Source organism: Anarrhichthys ocellatus, unplaced genomic scaffold, assembly GCF_004355925.1.
Source record: "Anarrhichthys ocellatus isolate YVR2014 unplaced genomic scaffold, GSC_Weel_1.0 scaffold22, whole genome shotgun sequence".
Classification (NCBI taxonomy): domain Eukaryota; kingdom Metazoa; phylum Chordata; class Actinopteri; order Perciformes; family Anarhichadidae; genus Anarrhichthys; species Anarrhichthys ocellatus.
In genome coordinates this window covers 6,062,059-6,079,115 of record NW_022280052.1, presented here as the reverse complement: position 1 = coordinate 6,079,115, position 17,057 = coordinate 6,062,059, and positions in this window count along the sequence as shown.

The following is a 17,057-nucleotide window of genomic DNA, read 5'->3' as shown; positions in this document are numbered from 1 at the left end:
TACTTCCACTACAACTTCTACTACTACAAATATCACCACTGATGAAATTTTTTAAGCCACAGAAACCATTTTAATATCAATGTTCAGCTCTTTCAGGAGAGGAGTGATATGACTTTTCATATTTGTAATCTTTAAACTTTTTGAATTATTAAGCTTTTTGCATTTTTTTTAAAAATTGGATATCTATTTTCAGCAATGTTTATGCAATTCATTTCAGCTTTCAGCATTCCAACGCATTTTCAGCAGGAAATGCATTTTCTAGTTTTGAATGGGATGTCTATGGAGAAAATTTCAACTTTCAAATCTTTCTACTTCCTCATACTTTCAGCTACAGGCACCAGTTCAACTTTAAAATGACTTTAACTTTTATGATTTTTTCAGCCCTTTTCTGACTTTATAATGGGTGTGTATTGCGCAGCTTGATGTCACCGCTAGAGTGAAGAGCAGCTTGAGATTCTTGTGAAAAAAACATTTGTCTTTTGCCACTGTGTCCACAATCTTCACTCTTCATGCATCATTTTTGATGGAGAAGTAGCTAATCTTGTCCTTGTCGTAGACAGATGTCTGTGGAATCCCACAGATTTACACATCTGGCTCGAGGAGCCGCAGAGCGACATGAACTCCAACAAACTGCTCCATTAGACTCCATGTTAAATCTGACCACTCATTTCTCAAACAAAGCAGACGGTACCAGTTTTGTCTATTGCTCTGGAGCTCACATTTTTAACACCACAAACATAAAAAACACATTACCGCGTTCGGCAGAGTCTTATCTTTCTCACAGTATCCATATTTTGGCACTCAGACTCCTGCTTTTTGTTTAAAAGGGCTTTGTTCAAAATCACTGTTTACTGTAATGTTTCTTAATCAGTCTGCCTCTAACACCAGGTGCGTCGTCACCATGGCAACCAGTTACACACGCACGCAGGCTCTCTCTCTCTCTCTCTCTCTCTCTCTCTCTCTCTCTCTCTCTCTCGCTCTCTCTCTCGCTCTCTCTCTCATACAGTCATTCAGGTCTGAGAGATTTTAAGAGGACTTTCCACCCCCCCACCCCATTTCAAAATAAAAGCCCCAGAGAGTGAACTCTACCTGAAATGCTTGTGATGAAGACTGTCATTTAATAACCTCTTTTTATGTGTGTCAAACATTATGATTATGTCTCTTCTCCCCCACCCAGTCCCTACTGCTACTACTACTACTACTGCTATTCATGCTACTGCAAGTAGTATTACTACTACGGCTATTAGTACAACTGCTACTAGTACTACTACTACTGCTACTTCTTCTACTGCCATTACTATTACTACTATAACTACTTCTACTACTACTACTACTGTTATATTAAATACTACGATATTACTACGACTACTGATACTACTACTTCTTCTAATTACTAATACTTCTGCTACTACTAATACTTCTACTACAACTACAACTTCCCCTACTACAAATATCACTACAGGACTTTTCCCTTTGAAAATGTTCAGCTCTTTCAGGAGAGGGGTGCTTTGACTTTTCATATTTGTAATCTTTTAAGTTTTTGAAATATTAAGCTATTTGCAATTTCTTTTTAATGGGATCTCTATGGAGAAAATCTTCAAATCCTGTTAAACTTCTTCAACTTTCAAAGACTTCTTCTCATACTTTCAGCTACAGACACCATAGTTAGACATTTCAAGTAGAAGGGTTTTCAGCAGTGCAGTTTAAATGCTTTCGGGCTTCAACATTTTTCAGACAGGTAGTCTCCCATTTCTTAATTTTCAGTAATTATTTTACAATTAATTTCAGCTTTCAGCATTCCAACGCATTTTCAGCAGGAAATGCATTTTGTAGTTGGTTTACGTCCTCCTCTAGAATAGCATGACCCTTTTGATGTCATTAGGATCTCGTCAATGGACTAGACTTTTATTAACAAGTTGTGAACATTTACTACTACAGACGAGGTGGACTATTAAAGGAACCTTTTATTAATGTCCTCTTAACTTTTTGAATTACAGATTACTTCCAAAAAATTGCCTCTAGCTCATTAGAAATGAGAAAGCGAGTATCTCTTATGGTTATGAATGCAGGACTTATAATTGAGCATTTTTTAATTGTGTTGTTGCTATAAAGTATCTGAATACTTTTTCCGCACATGTAACTATTGTACCAGACGCATACAGACAATAAAGCTATTAAAAAAATAAGTAATAAGCTTCAATATTAAATATCAATCAAGTATAAACCCAAATAAACGGTTTGCTTTCTAAGGAATAAAACAGGAGACTAAATAGTGCTTCCACCATACTATCTATTTCTGGTCATTATTTAAGATGGACTTAAACACAAATTGGCCAAATAAACAGTTTTCCACCTTAAAAACATCATATCAAAAATTAATTTTGCATTAAAAATGAACAAATAGTATGTAGACTGCATGACAGTGCTGTTTGCTCCCACATTTAAATGAAATGTCTGCATTTTTACTTTCCAGGCACAAACCGGGTATTCAACAAGCTGATGTTAATGACAACACACGATAACTGACCTCTCTTTGTTCAAGAACATTTGCTGTTGACTTTCAGAAAGCTGTGGTGCTAAAACAAATAAAAAAGAGCACTAGATGAACACTAGATGGAGACATCATCTCATTTATCCCACATGCCCTTCTTCTGAACGAGTCTTTCAGAGTCACATTCACCTTAAAAAACCTTTGAATCCTAATTTGGGCAAACTTCAATCATTTCCTCTGACAGTCCTGAGAGGTAAATGTAGGGACTTCATACAGTATCTTCTGTTGACATTATAACAATTGTTGTGTATGGAAAGCTCGTGAGCTAAGGCAAACCTCTTCAAACGTGTGGAAATATGCCCTTAGACAGAGCCTTATGTGAACACTCCCAACACCACTAACCTTCACACACACACACACACACACACACACACACGCACTCACACACGCACAGACACACACGCCTCGTCTACCTTTCTACATTTCAACCTCCCACCTCAAAGGCACCATCTGCCCTCTGCCCCCGCTGCAACTCGCAATATGTACCTCCAGTCATGTAGAAAAAGTCAGTGTGCGTCTGTGAATGCCTGCCTGTGTTCACGTTTGTTCTCCGTCTGTTTCACTGCAGTTTACCAGCATTTGAGCAGAGCGAGCCCAAAGAGGCATGTATCTGAACCTTTGCACTGTTTTCCTTAAGTCACAGTCCTCTGTCTCTGTCTCTCTCTCTGTCTCTGTCTCCGTGTCTCTCTCTCTCTCTCTCTCTCGCTCTCTCTCTCTCTGTCTTTCTCTTTCTCTCTCTCTTTGTTATACTTTAAATCCATGTTCCACAAATTATAGCTGAAACAGAAATGGCATACTCAAAGGACTTAGCTTATTACACAAATCCCACTTACCAGTGCCATTAATCCTCTTGGCATTTCAAAACAGACAGCTGGGTATACACTGCACCTTTTTTTGAAAAACAAAAAATGTAATTGACACTCCAAAGACCACCAATCGGAAAGCTTTTAAAGTCAGAATTTACTGTACAAATGTGCTGCACCCAAGAAAGGAATGCATTAAAGTTAATCGACCAACCAACCAACCAAAATATTTTACTTCTACGTTGTTTTATGTCGCTTATCTTTGGGTGAGAATATCATCTGAATGCCTTAAATGTATACAAACAGCAAATTCCTCCAGTTAGAAATAGTTTCTTAATACAAAGGCACATTTTTAAAAGGTAAAGGCTAATTGGAAAGGGTTATGATTGGATTAATAACAAAACAATTTAATTCAATTGTTTGTTCAGTTAGTTTTCAGATAATACAATGTCTCATAAGCCAGCTTCTGGAGGATAAGCTCAGTGTTACTGATTTCTGTTTACATATGTTTCTGTGACTCCTCTGGGTCTTTTGTCAGATGTTTTTGGACTTTTTCACCATGAATGTTCCAAAGCATTACTGTAGTGAAGAAATCTCCTGGACGCCACAGTTTTAGGAGAACAGTGTATTATGGGATTCAACTGTATGTCTGTATTATACAGCATATACTTGCAAACTTCCTCATTTTTGGAATGGAGCCTTGCCTCTGCTGTTACGACTAATGTTTATGTGGCACCTGCTGCCAATTGTTTGTCTTTCTTTCAGCTGTGATCACTTATACTGTGTTTAATGCAAACAATGTAGTTTTCTGTTTCTGTTGTCAGATGGCATGAAACATATAGTCAACGATAGATTGGTCTTCTTTACTTCTAACTTTACTGCCATTTAATTCATTCTAGCATACAGTAAATTGTATATTTGATAACAGATTAACATGACGGCCAATAATAATTCTGAGATTCTAGACATGCCAAATATACGCAGTACCGACCAAAATTCTCCTGTTCCACTAGTCTCCATCTTCAGATACATCAGACGCACAGCTCTTGGCTGTCTTGCCAGGCCTTCGCAGCTGCCAAGCCGACCTGTTAGGACTAATTCACTTCATGGATCCCTGACAGACTCTGGTGTAATGCATATTAGCTTTATGCCCAGACTATCTATAGTAGCCAAGATGTCAGGGTTTGATACAAGGCTAATGGGTCTCTCTCTCTCTCTCTCTGTTAACAAAGATGTTTCTCATCTGTTATGTTAATTGGAAGTTTGGCAAGGTCTTGAACTACCAGGTCTTACACAAAAAACGTGTGTCCATTTCTTAATTATAGTAGCATTTTGTGCATGCAGTTAAATAACATTCATTGAAGAGCTTTGTTTACTTAGATGCTGATTATTACCAACAAGCGATTATAACCTTCTATCATGAACTGTTCCCCATCAGACCTTCAAAGCTCACCAATGGGAGAGCAAAAGAAAGCCATTAACATGACTTCATTAAAAAACATTCTGCTTATTATCACATTGCTTTTCAGTGGACGTCACTGCATTCGCTGTTAGACGCGTCATGGCGGCCTATCTGCACCGAACAGGTGGGAAGCACGGTGGGTTCTCAGAGCTCCGACATTAGGGAGGCACTGAGAGAAGGGCGGCTAATCGATTGGACGTACTGGATTTACTGAGATGACTGAGTCACAGCGTGAATACAGAGGCAAAGTAGGAAGTAATGTGTGTGTGTGTCTGAGGCAGAGGAAGGTGTTTGATTCCACTGAGAAACTTGACTTGAAGTACTTACGAAAGTAAGAAATACATATCATTTCGAAATTTGAGCAACATTCTGGAAGAACAGAAGATTTTTAAAGATTTAAATATACTACAGATGGGTGTTTTCATTTATGAATTAGTTAAAACATATTGACTTCAAATGACTGACTGTACAGTACCTTTTATGCCATGAGATCACACAGTGTAATTCACTCACATGCTATGGCAAAGAGCAGGATGGATAGAAACTACTGTAGCAATCAGGGTTGCTGGAGCCAATTTGGAGCTTTTCAGCACTACACAAGTTGGAAATAATTCATGTTTTCTCATCTATCACTGTCCTCGCATTCACTACCAAACATGAGAAAAAGGGGAAAATTAAAACAAAAGTATTTGAAATGAAACAATTTCATGACAAAAAACATCTTCAGCAACAACTCATCATTCATCATTCTAGCATCAGGAAGGTAAAACATACAATAGACAATACTTTCCAATGACATAACTGGGAACTAAGTACTTTTCTCAACTTTTTCTGTGATTCACAATCTTGACACCGTCTGACTTGATGGTGTTGTGATCCTGATCCACCCACACAGCAAATGTATAGCTCAACTCAGAGTATAAAAAGTATTGTACTTAAAGATAGTTTCAAACACCCCCACATGCCCCACAGCCATTTAGTGGACACAACTCTCCAGTCAACTATTGTCAACTCCATATGTCATAAAAAGATTCACCTCTTACTGCGGCACTGTGGTACTCCAGACATGTTGCAGTAATACAAACTTATAGACATTTTTGATGACATTATTAACTAAGATCTGATATCAAGAGACATTTTCTGATTCTTGGGGAGGTTTTGCTTATAAAAAGCCAGCAGCTCTGTGAAAAAGAATGGGCCATCTCGACAACAAGAGACTTACATTTTGTGCCCACTAAGTATTGAAAAACTGCTGACTGTAAGAAACATGAAGAATTGTTTGCTGTTGTCAGTACCAATAAAGTGATGACACAAATTCTGTTTCTAATTATGATAATTAGGTAATGTATACATGGAAGGCTATATACAGTTTTCTGCTGTTACCCATTTAGATGTGTGTATCCAAATGCATGACTATTATTACAAAATATTTAGAACTATTCATTTTCAAGTTTGTACTTTATTGTTCTAAAACAACTTAACAAAAGTGGAAAATATTTTTTTCTGACAGTTGAACTTCTCACCATGCTGCAGTGATGCACGAGTGTTCTCCAGACATCACATTCAGAGAAGCATCAGACTTGATTTTCATCAAGATATCTTAGATGCATCGACAGCACATTTTCAGGCAAGGCTCAATGACAAAATGTTATTTAATACTTTCTTTGTTGAAAACTGGCCAGATTCTGTTCGCTCCTTCCCTCATTAACTGTCTTTTTGTCCCAGTTATTTGGTCAGAGATCAGTTGTTAAGGGCAGAGTGTAAGCGAAATTTGCTGAAGACAAACACACCCTGTACAGTAAGGGGCTGCTTGCATTTCCCTCCAAGCACAATGAATTTTTCTCTCTGTCTGACGCTGACATTATGCATAGCACAGCTCCAGTTAACATGTTCGACTCGGAGTGCCACAGGCAGTGACCCAAAGCTGGACGCATCCAAAATGTTTAGAAAATGGGAGATTGGAAGAGACACACGTCCGATACAAACAAGGGCAAAAGTTGGACGAGAGAGAGAGAGAGAGAGAGAGAGAGAAAGTTGGAAAGTGAAAGACAGATGAACTAGCCTGGACCCTTCAGAATTTCAGGTCATTACCCAGCTTGTATTAGGTGGTTTTAGCCAGACTATGTAGGAGGAGAGAGGCCTCTTTAACTCGCTACATTTCTGCTTGTGCAGAGTTGTACTGTATATCACACTACCGATATACACTGACCTCCCTGATGGTGTCCACATTGTTTATTTTCTTTGCGTGTTCATTTATTGATTTGATTTATGTATTTATTGTATAATTCACCCCATCCCTCCTTTATTATGACCTGCATTCAAGCCTTCTATTGAAACTCACTTGTTGAGTAGAGACAAGTCTTCTATTCTATGCATTGTCAATAAAATCTACATTTTCGGTATAGTAGTCTCTGGCTCCATTTTATTCTGGGTCCTGTGCATTGAGAATCCCCGTGTCACAATACTACAGTGCAAATTTACTGTGTCAAAAGTAAATGTCTTGGATTTTTATTGAAGAAAAAGTACAGAAGCATTATATAAGTTGTATAGATTTTAAGAATAATAGGTGAATAACTCTAACTGTTGGGCGCAACAGTCCATAACAAATCAAAGAAATGAAGGGGACTTTGTTGGTGTTTGTTGATCTAACTTGTGAATTCGAGCTCTATTATGTTGCTGCTGTGTTGTGACAGCTGTTTCTCTGCCACCACTAAACTTACTTTTCCTCCAGCTCGAGCCATTCCGTGTTTTTCATTAAACACACTACCTTCATGCGTTGAGTATGCAGAATCAAAACAACACACGGTAGCCAAATGAAATAATCAAACGAGAGAACAAAGAACCTAGCTCTTTATCTAGTAATCTTAAATTGAATCTAACTTAAGGTGTTGACATGACAATACATCTTCGTATCACCTTACTGAGGTTATAACTGCATCGGAGTGAATGTAAACACACTTTGTTATTCGGTGGAATCATAATTGACTGCAAAATGAGGTGTGGGCCGTCCAAAGGAGCAGATTGCACAAGTCAAGCATCGTGCTCGACATAAAGTGTGTGTGTGTGTGTGTGTGCGTAGGTATGGTGGGTGGGTCAGCATGTGTAGTACGAGTGTGTATGAATACGGCTCACTGTCAGTGCAGATGGGTCAGCATGCACAGTATGATGGAGTCAGTGTTTTTGTGTGTGTGCGACTACTGCATGAGTGCAGGGTGGACAGTTAGATGTACAGACTGTCATTTTGGACGGCAGCCCGAGAGCTTCATTGGGAGATTTGTTGAGGAGAAACTGGAATTAATAATCATTATGTGAAAATAGAAGAGTTAACAACTCTAATCCAAAAAGTTCTGGAAGAAAAAAAAAGCCAGTGTCTTCCCATTTTTCAAATCCCATAGCTGAAAGTATGTTTATCTCGCTCCCTTCAGACAAGTGACATCCATTAAAAGAAAAGTTGAGAGTAAGAGAAAAGCTGAGGGGGAAAAAGCTTTTTTACTGAAACAACAAAGTAATGTGAAATTGTGCAGGATGGCAGGAGCTCTGTATAATAGTTTGTCTCGGTCACGGACCCTCTGTTTTCAGATAAAATGGCCTTTTAATTCAACATGTAATTTCCAGTAATTCTGCTAAATCGCCTCTCTCCGAGGGGAGAAATTGAGGTGACTCTGGGTTGATTTGTTTCCCAGCTGTTGGCAAGATGTAATTTTTGTTCTTGTTCATTAGTTTTTCAGCTCTCATAATAGAGAACATAATATTTTGATTCTTTTCTGTAATGATTTGAGGATCTAAGGAAGTTCCACCCAGGACACGTGAGTCTTGTTGTGATTCAGTTATGTTTGGCTGTGTGAGATTGTCGACACATATGTGTGCATGTGTTTACAGATAGTCTGAGAGTAAATGGCACTGGAGATGGAAATAATCCGCCCCCAGTGGGGAAAATATGGCAAAAGATGAGGTGAAAAATAAGTGAGTGGGAGGTGTGGACATTTAAACTGTGAATCACTGGGAAGGAGCGAGGGGATCTGCATGACCCCTGATGACCCTTCACACCCATCTACATGATGCAAAATCCCTCTGAGGTCTATTGTTGGCCTCCATCACTTCTCTGTTCAGCCAACATCAGAAAACACTGCATACCCTAGAGGCTATCCTGCAAACTGTAGCCCAGATCAGTCAACCTTGGCTACACATCACCCTCTAAACTACAAACAGTGTCCACCAAAGCAAGATATTTGATATTGTATTATTTAAACTTGTTTTCTTTTACAATAAGTGAACACAGATGGAGCTAGATAACATCATGTCAAGAGTCAAGAGTTCACCTATACACATGTAGAACATAAAAAACCTGACAACTTTATTTTAATCGATCTCTGCATGTAACCCATTCAGTATTTTAGGAGCAGTGGATTGCTGTAAAGCGCCTTGAGTGCAACTTAGAGTTCAATATATCACTCAAGTACATGCCGATATGCAGAAAGGAGGATTTGGGGATTGAGCCGCCGTCCTTGTGATTCAATCCCACACAACGCTCTGAGCCAAATCCACTGGCAGAAAAAAAGGTCTGTAAAGCTGCACGAGTCCAAGACTGTCAAATTCCCGAAGATACCCCACAGATACATAATCATTTGAAAACATTTTAATTTCAGGTGGGTTGTTGGTGTTTCCTGCTCCTTCCCAAATCAAAGCAATTAGGAAGAAATGTAAATTTACTCATATCGCCACTAATGGTTTCTCTGTAATAAAAGACAAATAATGCAAATAAGTCCAATGGTACATTTTATGTAAATTGTCAAACAATACATGTAATCCCAGTAGGGCCAGATTCAAACCAATTCCTGTTTCCTGCTAGTACTTGGTGTGATTACCTGTTGCTAAAAAATATTTTGATGCTGGAATAAAGAATACCAAAAACCAGAGGTTCTCTATTGTGCATTTATTTTCTGTGCAGAAAAGGTTCAATCATCACAACAGAATGCGTACAGTCTGAGTGAGGAAGAACCAAGGAAAAAGTGAACGCTCTTTCTTTATACACAATGAGCAAAAGTGGGGGTCGATGGCCAATGTTACAGACATTTTGGTCTCAGACTTTTTGGTCTCATACTGACAGGAACAACAATCAAAAACAAACGGCCAGCAACCAAAACAAGCGGCCCGAAGGCCTCGGTGCTGGAACATTCTCATGTAACACAGTTAGCTATCTTTGTGCACAGGCAAGGGAGAATTCTTCTTTTGCACAACAGAGACACGGTGAAGTTCAACAAAGTTCAGGGCAAAATTATGCATGAATACAATATACTGAGTAGAAATATATACTAAGTAAGTAGAAATATATACTACGTAAAAAAATTACCATTACACTGCCTGCTTATCTAGTCTATTTGCTTCTCTTCCTGCCCACTGTAACCCAGTTTATTTGACATCTGAACTCCCTTTTACAGTACTAGTTGGGTCTCGATGTCAGCATTAAGTCCCCTATTTCTGTTGTCAGTAACCACACTCTCCATCTAAGTCTTAAGATTTAAATTTTTCAAGCTGACTTAGAACCCGTTTCTGTTTTTAAGTCATTGCCTGTTTCTACTTCTGACTTTGTTTGTTCCAGAGACTCTTTTCTGTTTCTCAGACCAAACCTGTATCCCTTCCGAATCCGGCCCCGGTCTTCCTTTCAGACTCCTTCCATGTTATCTTGTAAGCTGGCCTTATCTGAGATGGATATAATTTACCGCCTCAGGACACTTAAGATTGTGTCTGGTAATTTAGCAGTTAAAAATGCATAATAAATGATCTTTAACTCGTCTAAACTTTCTGGCTCTCTCTGTGTTGTGGTACTCATAAAATCTTGCCCCTCTAGTATGCCAAAAGACTCTTCAAAGTTTTTGCATCAAATGTTTAAAATATTCTCTGTTCAGCGTCTCCTGATAGACCGAGGAGGAGAGAACTGTGGGAATAGAGGTAATCTATGCCTCATAAATCACACTGTACACAAACGATGGTCTTTTGGATGCAAGATCTGTTTGTTTCGACCCATCCTTCAAACCCGACCTTTGTGTTTTTTTTTTTTCGTTTTTTAAACATCATCAAACTCCATGAGTACTTTCTTTGAGCCTCTAATCATGACGCAGATGTGTTTACTATGTAGTTACTTGAAAGCCCAGTGCGTCTCATATGAACGCTAAAGGGTTCCTTATGCGTCGTTATCAGTTGCCATAGAGCATGTCAAAACGACGGCATTTGACACCCTGTGAATGAGAGGCTGGACCCATTTAGAGCCAATTTACTTTTGGTTTGCCAGGAATGGCTCATTGGTCCACACTCAGACCAGATGATGTGTTCAGAGACACCTTGCACTCCTTGAGAAAGAATCCAGTCTAATGCTTTAAGTCTGTCCAGTGATGTAACTTTGCTCCACACTCCGAGCCTCTTTTTGAGTTTCTTTGCTGACACTAAAGATTTTCTTTGTTGCACTATTGATCTTTTCCCACTAATAAGGCACTGGGGGGATGACCCTTGGCCATAGTTTGGATCCTTCAGTTGCATTCTCATGTGGCCCAAATTACAGAGAAAACCAAATGGTGAGTTGTTTCTCAGCTCAAAGGAAGTGATGCCTGCAGTCCGCATTGTTGAAGACATGACCTCAAAAAATGTGCTGGGCTGGCCAGTGGTAGCTTAAAATTAGGAAAGCGGTATGTCAGAGACTCTGCAGTAGTTGTGCAATCTGATAGCTTGTACCTCTCCTGTGGGTGGAATTTGACCGCTGGGTCGTTTGTTTATTTGCCCCAAACAGTCAAAGTTAACACAAGTTAGCTGTAAGCTAACTAGAAATGGATGCATTGGCCATGTCGTTGTGTTTGTTCGTGTGGCCATCAGACTCTGACTAACTGTATAATTCCAGAGAAACTCAACTTTCAGTGGTTTTCATTTTGTCCCCAAAACGTCTTTATGGAACAGGTTCATGGGGCAGCTGTTTCCTGGAAAATAAGACACAAAAATGACTTACAAAAAATAAAAAAAAGTTTCATAAATGTGTTGAGAAAGAGACAGTAGTGGACTGGCTGTGCTCTTTAAAAAAAAAAAGTAAAAAATAACAGCAATTTAACACAGCCATTTTCAAGGGCTAGCTAACTTGTAGACATTTACAACGTTATGTCAATATTCCAACATGATCTTACTATAAATATTCGGAATGTTATGTTAGCTAATTTGATTGTGTCTGAAGACATCAGTCACATTCTTACGTCATCCATCTTCCCCTGGGTGTACCATTACCAAAGTGACTCCGCCTAATCTTCGCGTATCCATCAGCTTCATCAACTCATCATTCTAGCAGCCTCATCAGCCACCAGTGTCTGGACTCCACGGGAGGGATTTATCCTGCTGCTGCTCAGGGCAGAGGCCCCTAGATTATAAATCTCCCTGTAGAGTCCAAGCGCCAACGTCTCTGTCAAGACTTTATCATAACATATCATCTGTTAATAATAAACAATTATCTTTTCATCTAACTTATCTCTCCTGATTGAAATGATGTGACGTGACGTGAGGGAAAGATCATGTTTTGGGATGAAATACGTATTTTGTTATGGTAAGAGGACCTTCGTCGTCATGGTTAAAATAATAAGCACTTAAAATACAACGTTGACTGTTGATAGGAGCAAGGAAAATGGCCAGCATTTGGCCAATTTTGGGCAAGGAAACTGAGAGTTGGAAAGCTGTATTTACTGGAGGCAGTAGTGCCACTTCAGACCCTTTACAAATCAAGGTAAGATACAGTTCATATTTTGTTCAACACTAATTTGAGATTGCTAGTATGCCTCTAAGTCTCAGCCCGTTTGCATGCATCTACTACTACATAATCAATTAGCAACAACAACATCAGCGAAGTCAAGTTACAACTGCTTTACACCTTGCTGGTACTCTAGAGGTTTATGATTTTATTGTACTGGTATGTATTGTATCTCATTTACCTTGTCAGTGATAGAGAAAGTAATACTGTATGTATGCATTGCTTTAGTAAAACATTATTTTCTCTCAAGGATAACAAAAAAAAAGAACCAGGACTCACAGCATCAATATCATCAGTTTTCCGTTTCACATCACGTTGTATACTCTTCAAGTGGCACTGATACAGGGAGCGATGAACCTTAGTTTACCACTCAGTTAAAACCCTTCATAAATGCACAAATAAGACTGATAAGTGATCAGCATTCAGCATACCATCTAAAGTTATAGTCCAGAGTCCAACAACATCACACATGAACTTGATATCACTTGCCTAATAAAATATATTTGCCTTTATGCATTCATTTTTAGATGTTGCATGAGTGTATGTTGATAGGTGGTGGTTACGGGTGTTTCAGGGTTTCACTCGGCCTTGCCAAACATATTCTTCCTCTGCTTTCCAAAAGCTAGAAATAAAAAGTGTGTTCCTGTTTTGAAAATGTTATTTCTGTAAAAGCCCATCATTTCTAAATCACCATATCTTTGCTTTTCTACAGCAAAGACTCCATCGCAGGGATTGAGGGAATGGCTTTACTGAGAGTAAGAAAATCTTTTGTTTCAATGCTCCACATCAGTGCATTAGTTTCTGCATTTAAAAAAAATCTCATTGTTTAACGACAGAAACTAGATGGCCTCCATCATCGTTTGCAGAGTAACATAATTAATGTGTGGGAGAAAAGTAACATGAGCTTTAGATGGATAATAATGTGTGTCAATGTGTTCCTGTGAGTACAGAATGTATAAGTGTATTCATGTTTGATTAATGACCCAATCTCAGTTAATCGTAAATCAGCTCTCCAATGTCTTTTTATTTTCCAACCGAAATCAACACTCACTGTTCCTACTCCATTCACGAATGACTCAGGCGCCTTTGATTGCAACAGTTTATGTTAAGGTTCTGATATTCAAAATTCACAGTCAGGAAGAGACACTGAAGAGCCCATTGGATGAGTACCAGGATGGAGCTGTGGCTCATTTTGGAAAAAAAACATGTTGCCAATACCAATAAATTCCGGTAGAGGTTGCATGATATTTAACAAAATAACTGCCACAAGCAGAAATCTCCCACAGCTTTAAACACATCATATTCCTGGCACGATCACGTTTTCTCTATGAAGTTGAATTTGACAAATAAAGTGTTACAAGAAACCACACATTTGTATGACTGCTACTGAGGTTTGTGAAATGTTGGATGCAGTCTTTTTTTTGTAAATATGGCGTTGGAATTCATTGAACTGTATCTATTTTTACAGATATTTAATACAAAATATATTTTTCAAATTCTGGTTTATTTTTGGCACATTATGAAACAAATATAAGTTCATTGACTGCAGTGTCCCCTGTCTCCATTCCCTCAGTCACTGCACCAAGCACATCCAAGCAAATAGCTCAGTGTGCTCATGAAGATGACTTTGGAGGGTAAAACTCTGCCGGTAAGCCACATGGCTTTTTGAAAGCTTGAAGACATCATTTAACTGCTTAGAGACGGGGTCAGTCGTTCCACTGTCCTCCTCGTGTGGCTGAGAGGGGCCAAGCAGACTGTCATTACTCTGCTGACAGCATGTGTTTGCTGTTCTAAAAGCAATTGAAGGGCACTCTCCTTGACTCCTCTTCTACCCACATGTTTTATATAAGCAAGTACAATACAATTGCTGTTTTTCTTTAAGTTATGTAAGAGCTGGACAGATTCACTGCTTGTTGCACATATCATACAGGAAAACAATAAGTATAACTATTTGCATGATTCTTGGTGTATACAACCTAATGTCTCTCTTTATACATCTGACAATAATACTTTTACCATCTGTGAAACTAAAAGCCATCCAGCTGACATAAACAAATGGTAATTTATCAACAATATGCATACGATTCGCTAATGTCAAGACTGTATCCATCTTCTTTGGCAGCTCTAAAATTTTTGCCAAAAGGTCTTACTGAGTCAACACCCACAGGAAAAAAGAAACCTCTGAGTAACAAGAAAAGGGACTTTACTTGTCTTGTAAATTGTAGAAAAAGGGCAATGAAACCATTAAACGCCTGTGGGAAACGTAACCCCGCTGACACTGATGGTATCGGAGATAAGTGTGAGGGGAACACTCTAGGGATGGACCACGCAAAACTCAACCCACCCCCTAAAAGCCCTGCTATTCACCCTGACGTCCCTGAATCCGGGTAATGGAGTCTCTGGAATTCTACTCCGGACCTCAATCTACCTCCCTTCCCCTCTCTCTTTTCAGCCTTGTTTCCATCAGTCAATCAGGATGGGGTCCAAGTCTCCCCCCCACAATGGCCACAACCAGCACCACTCACTGTTCAAGCTACCATTTCCAACCCCATTCTTCCGCTAATTAGTGTTATGGCTAGTTAGCATTTTTGGCGGGCCAGGGGGTTCCTTGTGACATTATGTCTAAAGCACTTGTCAAAACAGCGGTTGGAGGAGCCGTGCTGGCCTGCTGACTGGGGATGCTGAGGCAGGGGAAAGGGTTCTGGTGGAGGTGGAGGGGATGGAGAGAGCCAGGGAAATTGCGGGTGGGTGAGAGAGAGCCTGGCGTCTCAGGCAAGGCCCTGACAGCTCAAGTCTCCAGGCTCTCTGCCCACCAACAGAGAGGGAAGCAGAAAGACAGACAGCATTAGTTGGGCTTGGCTGAAGCTAACTGCAATATGCAGACATGTGCTTGCTGCCCAGGAGAAATCCTCTCCCTTTTCCTTTAAATCAGGCTTGTGTGTATTCATGTGTTCATTTGTTGCCGAGCACAAGTTATGCTGCTGTCATCATTTTAACATAATCTCACAGACTGTAAGAAGCAAAACAACAAAGGCATGTTTTACAGTAAGATTCTCTCTTGTCTTCTTACTTTTATTTCTTCTTCTTCTGTTATTTAATCCTCCTCCCTGACGTTTCTTTTGTTTTTCTCTCATTTTTTCTGATTTGTTTCTTCTTTATTATGCTTCTTAACCCAACTTCTTTGCACACCCCAGCTTGCTGCCCATTTACCTCTGATCTTAACTGATAAGCTATTACTATGCATTTCAAGAGGGAAACCCTTCTGTAATATGGCTTGTTATGAAAGTCTGAGAGTGTAGTGGGCTCTAGAATGAAGACTTTTGAGAAGAGTCTGCGCATTCCCTCATCCAGACAGTTAGGATTTTAAATAAAGCATAAAGGTAATAATTTGGCTAATATCTAATAATAATTTCATACTAATATATATCAAGTAGGGATTGCTCCGAAATCAAGATAGGCGAAGAGACCGAATGCCCTGAAATGAATTGTTATAAAATGTAAAAAAGGTCAAATATATTTAGTAAATTAGGTACTTTTAGGTAAAGTAATTTGGAGTTCCTTTCTTTGCTTATCACTCTTCATGCTTCATTGAGTTGGCAATTGATCACATACATAACTGCTGTCCACCTATGGAGTTTTAATATTGCAGGATTCATAGCACGAGAAGTCGGGGTGGGCTATACCCCAAAATTTGGTTCGGATCTGATGACAAGTAATTCCATGCAGGGCATATTGGTTACCAATATTGATACTTAAAAGCGAATAATGTGATGAGTTTAATGCAATATTAATTAGCTTTTGAATACATTTTCATTGCCACTGAGTGCTTCTTTTTATTATTTCATGCTAATGACTAAATTGTTGTGTGAATCAAAAAAGAGAAGTAACAAGATAATCCCTACACAGCTACATACACAAGCAGCAGAGAAACAAAGAGCACACACAAAGATGTTTTTTGTGCCCAGAACGTGATCTCAAATGAGACCATCCATTTTTTTTTTGTATTTAGTATTGATAATATTGATGTAGTGTCAATACACAAAACAGAACTTGGTACCAGTAGATTTATACTTTGTGAATCAATCTGCCACCAGAGAAAGGAATAGAGTAGTTTTTGATCTAAAACCCAAGAAGCATGCAGCCCGAAGCAATAGAAAATACACTATTGTAAAGAAAAATACAGCTGATAGCAAAAGAATCCAACCTCAAACACAATATTGAATAAAGAATGGAATCCAATAATTGAATGGTTTTGGGATTGAAGACAGCCGGGTAACCAGCAACGCACACTTAAAAAGTAATTTTGAATTACTAACATTGTGTTATGCTTTCCTATTTAAAATGACACACGTATCATTGGTACTATACAATGCTTTGTACTAGCCAGTAAACAATGTATAAAGCTGCCCCCTGACAAGGACCAACTCCTCCTAAAACTCAGATCACTAGGAAGAAATGGTGTAA